At 39.7% G+C, this 8,370-nt stretch overlaps 1 protein-coding gene across 1 annotated transcript in view; it reads left to right on the top strand.

Moving 5' to 3' along the window:
* The first annotated feature begins 708 nt into the window (after positions 1–708).
* LOC150078136 (cadherin-like and PC-esterase domain-containing protein 1) overlaps positions 709–8,370 on the top strand; it is a 168,449-nt gene continuing 160,787 nt past the window's right edge. The window contains exon 1 of the mRNA XM_090385077.1: positions 709–822. The gene's annotated coding sequence lies outside the window, so the exon portion shown is untranslated. The remainder of the gene's footprint in view (positions 823–8,370) is intronic.

Genomic DNA, 8,370 nt, shown 5'->3' with positions numbered 1-8,370 from the left:
TCCTTTCTCATGACGACTGTCACCTACTCTCAGCTATCTGCCATCCAGAGAGAGAGAGAGAGAGAGCTGAATGTCTTCGTACGTGTTTGATAGCAATAAGAAACTGAGGCATTTGTTCGCCACCACTTGGCCAAATATTGTGACAGTGGTGTAGCGGTAATTGCAGAGAGGAGCAGCGTTATCAGTGACAACGTGTCTTCTCCTCACGTAACAATAACAATGATTCTGTTGTAGCGACACCACCTCCTTCAACCTTCTATCACTCAGAACGTGGATAAGAATTCATTGACATATGGCGGTATCTTTATTGGCCCCCGAACAAATTTGTAACTTTTCATCTCTCTCTCTCTGCTGATGCTACGTGATAACCATTTCTGGCACCTTGCCAAATGAAGCTGACAAACGTAGGTTGCTATGGAAATGGCATTGTCTATTGTGCGCTTTTTTTATCATATAAATAAACAATCTTACAGACAAAGGGTATTTGCATAATATGAAATGCATAGAATCTGATCAAAAATGCAGTAATGAGGTGCCAACTGATGATCATCTTGTTTTCTTTAAAAAAGATTGCTTTGGGGTGGGGTGTATTAAATTTTAGTATAATGCTGAGGTTCTAATCGAGGTGTTTTCATTCTATGTGTAATATCTTCTTGAATTTTTAAGATATTTTTAAGCTGTTTTATTCATATTGGTGACTTCTCTTACAGAAACACTTTGCTATAATCGAAATGGAACAAACGAAGCTGTCCCACTGAAGAAACTTTTAAATTTTACGAGTGGACGTTATCATGCATGGAGGGGATCTTCGTATTTCAACACGTAAGCATCTTTATTCAACTAATTAAATTGCTTCATAATAAATACAATATTAATTAAACTGCATCATTAATTACAAATAAAATAAAGGTTCTTCGTACATTATGAGTATCGAAGTTTCCAAAAATAATTCCTTAAAGACTTTTCGTTTGTATCCAATGACTACTAATAAACTTCTTAACGTTTCCACGAGTTTTATTTTGCCACATACTGTATATTAAAATATTCTTTCGTAGAGATTTTAATATAAACTTTATGAAAATATTTTAAAGGAAATTTTAAATAAATTAAATATTTAATTAGTCGCAATTGATACAAATTAATGAAAATAGTCAAGGTTCATCCAGATGGCTGGGAAATAATTATGATAAGAAGGAATAACAGTCTCGCTAACTTGATTAATAATTAAATATTAATCAATCTTAATATATGATGCTGGTGTCCAAAATTACGCTCTCCACACCCTGATTAAAATAATGAATAGATCTTCATCGGACCTAAGCCAGAGAGAGATTTTTTTTTCTAATATTTTGCCAGCTAAGAATATACTTATTGCGTATATCTACTTTGAGATCGTTTTTGTTCATTATCTGGGATTATCCTCTGACAGTCCAGTCTCATTCTTCAGTCAGTTCTTTTCCTAGAATGCCACGCCCAATATCTGTACAAATGTTACCAACAACTTTTGTTAAACGAAAAATACTAAGTCAGATAGTTCCAGTTACCTAATCACGAGTATGGTGTTAACACAGGGTACTTCTAAAAAGGTCATGAACTTCGTTTCAAGGGAAATACCATTCAGGTAACTACAGCTTCTTAGGGAAACTATTTAGTTGAAGCAGTTATTTAGCTTAGGTAATCGCGTTGCCGTGGAAACGGGAGGAACTTGAGCCGGCTACTCATTTGAGTGCGCAGAATTGGTCGTTTTAAGTATCAGCGCAATAGCCGAAATCACACAAAATGCGAAAGTGGGGTTCGCTACCAATTTATTTATTCTTTATTAATTACAATACAAAATGGAGGTGTCTAGAACAATACATTGCATGCGCATTGAAGTAACCAGAAAGAGAAAAGAATTTTTTTTGTTGAAACAGCAATAAATCAAAGTCCACTCCTCCAACTTCGATAATTCTGAAGTTTAGAAGACCTCAGCAAGTTTCCATTACCACAATGGGGTTCAATAGATGGGGGGGTGTTATTTTGGTCGGACACACGTCAAAAGATCATTATCGGTTGCCTTTCCCTTTTAAGGCGCAGGGATGGGGGTGTCTTATGTCTGATTAATGTTCCTCGCAAATTACCAAAGAAAATTCCACTGCGTTTCCCTCCTCTCAGAAACTCACCAAATGGCTTAAAGATTCCCACAATTTTCAAACATCCCTGGGAAATCCGCCATCACATTCCCTTAATGGCGATTATCTTTTTTTTTTGAAATTTATCTAACGAGGAAAAGAGTCGAAAATAAACGCGATTGAAAAGAAAAGAAAAAAAAGACTCTACTGCAGTTCCATCTGATGGATAAACGAAAAATTAACGATTTTAACTTCAGTTAACACATGAATGGATCTCTTGCTAAATCACACTCGTCTTACAGAGATGTCTCGTTGAAAAGGGATAGTCTTCATTTTGTCACGTGTTACAAAACTGGTACTGTTCAAATTCGCATGACTTCAGAGTCTCATTGAGAAACGAAAACAGATGTACTGTTTAAACGAACGTCTGAGGAGGAGCAGTTTAAGCCTTGGTACCAAAGGAAGGTGTAAGCTAACTGTTTGCTACTTTGTTTCTGGAAGTAAAGCTTGTTTTAAGTTCACCCGTATGGAAAGACAGCCCGCATAATTTTAAGACTATTGAATTCTCTGGAATTGTGTTTGCACAACGGACTGTTCTAATAACACGCAAATATGCGCTTTCAGTTTATAGATGGCTTTATAGTTTGGTCTTGATAAAGATGATGTTGCCTTTGCTAGATTGATATTAAGATAAATACGCACTGATGCCAAGGTACAATAATGAAACTTTTTTCCCCCCTAGAATTTCAATGATGAAGGAAATAAACATATTTCTGAACTCCTTTCAATGGTATTGTATTACACGCTTAGTTACTTCTTTGTAATTAACTGATTCACTCATGCATAACGATAACAAATTACAACTTCAAAGAAAATTTATGTGCGTGGCAAAAGAGTTGATCCTTGATTTTTTTTTTTTTTTTTTTTGATTTTTTTTAATGAAACCCCCAACCATGAGAGATATTAGAACCTATAGTACTTAGTACCGTGCTTGGGTTGGAGGTTGAGAAGACGAAAGAAGATATTTGTTGACATTGGACTTAACTTCTGTAGATTGTAATTTTCAGGAAATACGTAAGAAGGAATGTTGTTCCAGAAAACGGCAGTTGAATGAATAAATGAGGAAGATGAAAAGTTGGTTCTTTGGGTTTGAAGTTGGACAGTAAATGGATGTTGGCGGCACGTGTTAGGACTGTTTTGAGCGGGGAAACCAATTCAGAAGAACAGTGCCCATGGAAGTATCTGTAGAAGAGGCATGCAGCAGAAACAGCACGTCTATGAAACAGCGAGTGGAGATGTGGACATGTGTATATGTAAAGGGCGGCTCCTAGAACGTTTGTTCAACTCCGCCTCATATCTCTGTGAAGAACAGTATCACTACAAATAGGCCAGATATGTGTGTGACGTCGGTTTGTGTGTATTATGCGTGTGTTCTGTTGTTCTGTTCTGGCCGCTTGGCTACCCAGAAGCATCAGTCACATGGACAGATGATTCTGGGTACTCGTCCACACCACGGGAAGGTGGGCCAGTCCATGTAAACCACGTACTGTCTCAAGAGTGACTCTGACCCACCTGATGTTGTCAGAAGATAGGCCAGGATCCTCTGAGCCCCATTCCAGAGGAAGAAAAAAAAAAACACGATCACCCATGGTGTTGGATATGGAACCGAAATTAATAAAATAAAACATTTATAAAAATAAATAAATAATAAAAAAGCCAAATAAATTAGTAAACAAAAAAATTATAATAATAAATAAATACATAAAAGAAGGAAAGTGATGCTACTAAAAAAAATAGAAAGAAAGCACTTAATTTTGTCTGCAGGCCGAGGAATATATAAACTCAAATCCTCACTTCTTGAGGATTTGAGTTTATGTATTATTAAAAGGGGATCTAACCAGCTATACATCAGCAGGACCATTGAGCTCTGTTTAGCCTTGACTATTATAATTCTATTGAGATCTGTCGACACTGAACGTCTTCGAAGAAATACGCCTTGAGTGAAAGCCTGAAGACTCTGATATGATTCCGAGCTTTGAAGCAGAGACGATTCCTGTCCTGGCTGAAAATTAGGAAGTGCATGAAGAGGAAGTCTGAGATCGTCAATACAGGGAGCAATGAAACAAGATGTGATCCCAACTCTCTGGTGATCCACACGAATAGAGGTCTGTTTGTGATAAATTTAACCTAAAAAGACTGGTTCATCGATCCATATCCTGTCAACAGGTAGGACGTGAATATGTCCGTGCAGAACCAAAATCGAACACGTTTATCAAGGAGAAATGAAACTTGTGGTATAAATTTTCTCGTTGTTGCACCAACGGGAGCTCTATCCCATCGAGACTGCCAGATGTTAACTAACTCGTTCCACAGTCTCCTTCTTTCTCTTTTAGCATCATCTTGAAGGTTGATGGTTATTCCAAGAAATTCGGTCTCAATGTGGTTTTTTAGTTTGTATAAAAATCCTCTATAAGTAACTTGCAAGTCTATAGGTAATGTTCCGGCTAGTACTTGCACAGCTTGCTTCGAGACTGTCCTGCATGCCTTAACTAAACACCGCAAGATGGTTCTCTGCAATGAGGCGAGTTTTGCTTTGAAGTGTTTGAGCCGTGCCCTGTGAAACCATGCACCGGCAGCATACGTGATTAGAGGGAGGAAAACTGCATTGTAATAGATCCTTAAAAGTTTTTCTGGAGAGCCCCCCATTCAGCACGGGATACCATAACAATTGCACCGGTAAATCTTCGTATTTTAGATGATAAGTTTGCCAAGTGAGGAATAAAATTGAGACTGGAATCAATTACCACTCCTAGAACCTTGTACTCTTTAACTATGAGGAGACGAATGTTGTTGATATATCTGCAATAAGGCCTCTAAGGTTGGGATTATTCATACCACAAATTTAAACATATACACCAACCGTTTATAACTGATTTAATAATAAAATAAAATAAAATGATACAAAAGACTGTAAAATAATATTTGCAAAAAATATGATTATTTATATGATTATTAAATATGACCGGGCGCATAGATTCTGGGACCGCAAGTGGCTGGAAAGTCTGGATTGGATCCTCTGGCAACAATAGCATGAACAGAGACAGGGGAGTTAGGCCTCACCCCCTTTTTGAGGCGGTGGTTTTTGCCTGAGATAAACGTTTTAGTTTTCCACGTCCCCAGTCCACTTCCGGTTCTGGTACAAGTGAAAGGATTACCGAGTATGCGCCTGGTCATCCACGTGTGCCGTGAACCTGGTACTTAAGGACGTGTCGCTTAAATATTCATTATTGCTGAGGAAGGAGGTAGACACCTCCGAAAGCTTTAATAGTGTTTTTATCGATTTTAAATTTATATTTTAACTTTTTTACTTATTTTATTTTATTTTTGTTGTAAATTAGTTTTTTGTAAATAATCATATTTTTTGCAAATATTATTTTACAGTCTTTTGTATCATTTTATTTTATTTTATTATTAAATCAGTTATAAACGGTTGGTGTATATGTTTAAATTTGTGGAATGTTGTTGATCTTGACCAACGGAAGACGAGAGATATCCAACTTTGATCCAAGAATCATCATCTTTGTTTTTGACAAACTGATTTTAAGCTTATTGGCCACAGTCCAATCGTAGAGATCCCGGAGAACAAAATTTGCGGTAGTTTCAAGATCGGCCCTAGAGTTACCATTTACCAGGATGGTGAGATCATCTGCATACGCTATTATTTTGACGTTATCGAAAGATCGGGAGAGCCACTGCTGCAGCACCATGTTCCATGTAAAAGGACCCAATATAGAGCCCTGTGGGCACCCTCTAGATACTGATCTTGATATTTGGCTATGTTTAGCTTTGACTATTATGGTTCTATTGGCAAAGTAATTACGGATTAAAAGGTAAAGGTGGTTGGAGCACCTAGCCGATCGGAGACGCTCCAGGACGCTCTCCCACCAAAGGGTGTCGAAGATGCCCTCGTAGTCGATGAAAACGGCCAGGGTATATTATGTACCGAATTTTGAACTGAAGACACAAAGTCCACAAGAGCATCCTCGCAGGAACGTCCGGGACAGAACCCATATTGACTCCTTGAAAGCAGATCCTGTTCTACCAGTAGTGTATTCAATCTAATGGCCGTTAGTCGCTCTAGCAATTTACCCAAATTAGCCAGCAGAGCGATCGGCCTGTACGATCTAGCCGCTCCAGTAGGTTTATCCGGCTTTCTGATCAACTTAACTAGAGCGACCTTCCAAATTTCCGGAAAAGTTTCTTCCTAAAGGCATCTGTTGAATAAGTTTAGAAGAACATAAGGTTTTAATTTCAAGACTCTGATAATAAAAATGTTTTTCTACAAGATTAGTCCTGGGCACTTCTGAACATTAACTTTGTGCGAGACAGCCTGCAGTTCATCCAACGTAAAAGGTTCGGTGGTTGTTGAGGACATATAAAATTCACAGCGCGTGGAGAGACTCTGTTAGAGAGGAGTCATTAATTAACCAAATTGCCCTCTTCTGAATGGAATCTAGAAGCCTGAGAGAGGATTTGGGGACAAGTAAAGTAAATTGTAAAGTGTGTTCGTGTCAAACGGCACCAGGGGTTTCCCCATCTCCGCGTGGTTTTCTTTGTGGGTGTAACAGATCACTGTTAAGGCCAGAGATTTAAAGGTGTATGGGATTTGGAAGTATTGTGTTGTGTATCGTTGTTCCTCTGGCCATTTAGCAGCTAGACCCCTGCTGGGGCCCAACGTTGCCCACACTCAACCCCGTGGAGGCAGACCAGGTACACCGAACATAATTATTTACTCTGGCAGGCCCTGCCACCTAATTTCCTGAGATTTCAGTGGCTAGGGCCTAAAAAATAATAATAATAAATAAAAAATAAAAATAAATAAATAAATTTAAAAAAAACGCGATTTTAAGGAGTGGTTCGCTAATGAGGTTAAATTTCAGAATTTATGCACGATTGGCTGTTATAATTTGGAAGTTTAAGTTTTTGTCGTGTGGGGAGTTCACTGTAACGTATAGAGAGAGAGGGGTGAAAGACTGAAGTATGGGTCCAATAGGGAAGACGACCCCAAATATCAGTGCGGCATGCCCATGCCGCACCAGGAGAAGTAAACGGGGGACGGCGGGGAGGGGACGGTCCCGTCCCCTCCCCGCCAGGATATGGAGAGAAAGTGGGCCAGACTAGGTGTCCAACCCAGATCGCCAAAAGGCAAGGCTTGTTATTTGTTAGTTATTTGTTTTTAGGAGCATTAGCAACTAAGGCCATATTGCTCCGGAATATGCGGTGGTCATTCCCTAACCTTTCCGCATCCTCCGTATTTGGTGGACGGGCTCGAACCCCGGTCTAATCAAGAAGTGTGTGTGCTACGCACTGCTGCTCCTTCCCACCTGGCTACGGAGGCGCCTCCAAAAGGCGAGGCAACAGCGTAGCTGCGGTCACAGTCATGGTTTTTGATTGCCAGTTCAGAATCACTTCAGATGTTCAGTTCAGTGTCACTTCAGGTAGGTCACAGTCTTGGTTCAGTGTCTCACTAGTCTCGTGTTCGTCTTATGGGGTCAGGAAGAGGAGTGATGACTCGGTTCAGTTTGAAGTACTGCTTTGATGTCAATTCAGGTAGTCATATTCGTTGAGAGCATCAGTCCTGGCTATTTGCACCAGGTCATGAATGGAGAGGTAACTTTGTTGGTAATTTCCTCTGATCGGTTGTAGTCATGCGATATGTTCATGCTGTAGTCTTGAATGTCTCCTCCTTGGTTAGTTTCAATGGAGTTCTTCTATTCAGATGTTTCCGTATTGTTGCGGATAGCGATTTCCGTTCTCCGTCTGTTAAAGATGTCCTTGGCGTAGCGGCTGAACGCGGTGTACTCGTCTTCCGAATCCAGGAGGTGATGCTCATTGTCTTTTGGTACGAACTTTATACTGGTGATGAGTACTGATCTTTGTTCCTCATAGCATTCACATTTGTGCATATGTTGCCACGTCTCCATATTGCTACAGGTGCAAGTTGGGTCCTCGGTCAGTCCGAGTGCATTAAGTTTTGCGTTAAAGGGCCCATGGCCCGTCAGGAGGAAGGTGGCGTTCAGTCCCGGGTAGAACCATTTGGGAGCTTTTGGATAGGTCTTGTCTACGTAGGGTATAAATTTCCGTGTGACTTCACCCTTGGTCGTCTCTTGCTATCTCCTCTGCCAAGTTTCTTTCAGGTGTTCCATGATTTTCTGTTTTTCCGTTCGGTGGTTGTTTGTAGGGTCCAGTGTAAAAGTGT

The sequence above is a fragment of the Mastigoproctus giganteus genome, chromosome 11, assembly GCF_048544385.1.
Source record: "Mastigoproctus giganteus isolate SK-2022 chromosome 11, ASM4854438v1, whole genome shotgun sequence".
Taxonomy (NCBI): Eukaryota; Metazoa; Arthropoda; class Arachnida; order Uropygi; family Thelyphonidae; genus Mastigoproctus; species Mastigoproctus giganteus.
Note: the sequence above shows the minus strand (reverse complement) of the source record. Positions and strands in the feature narration are given on the sequence as shown.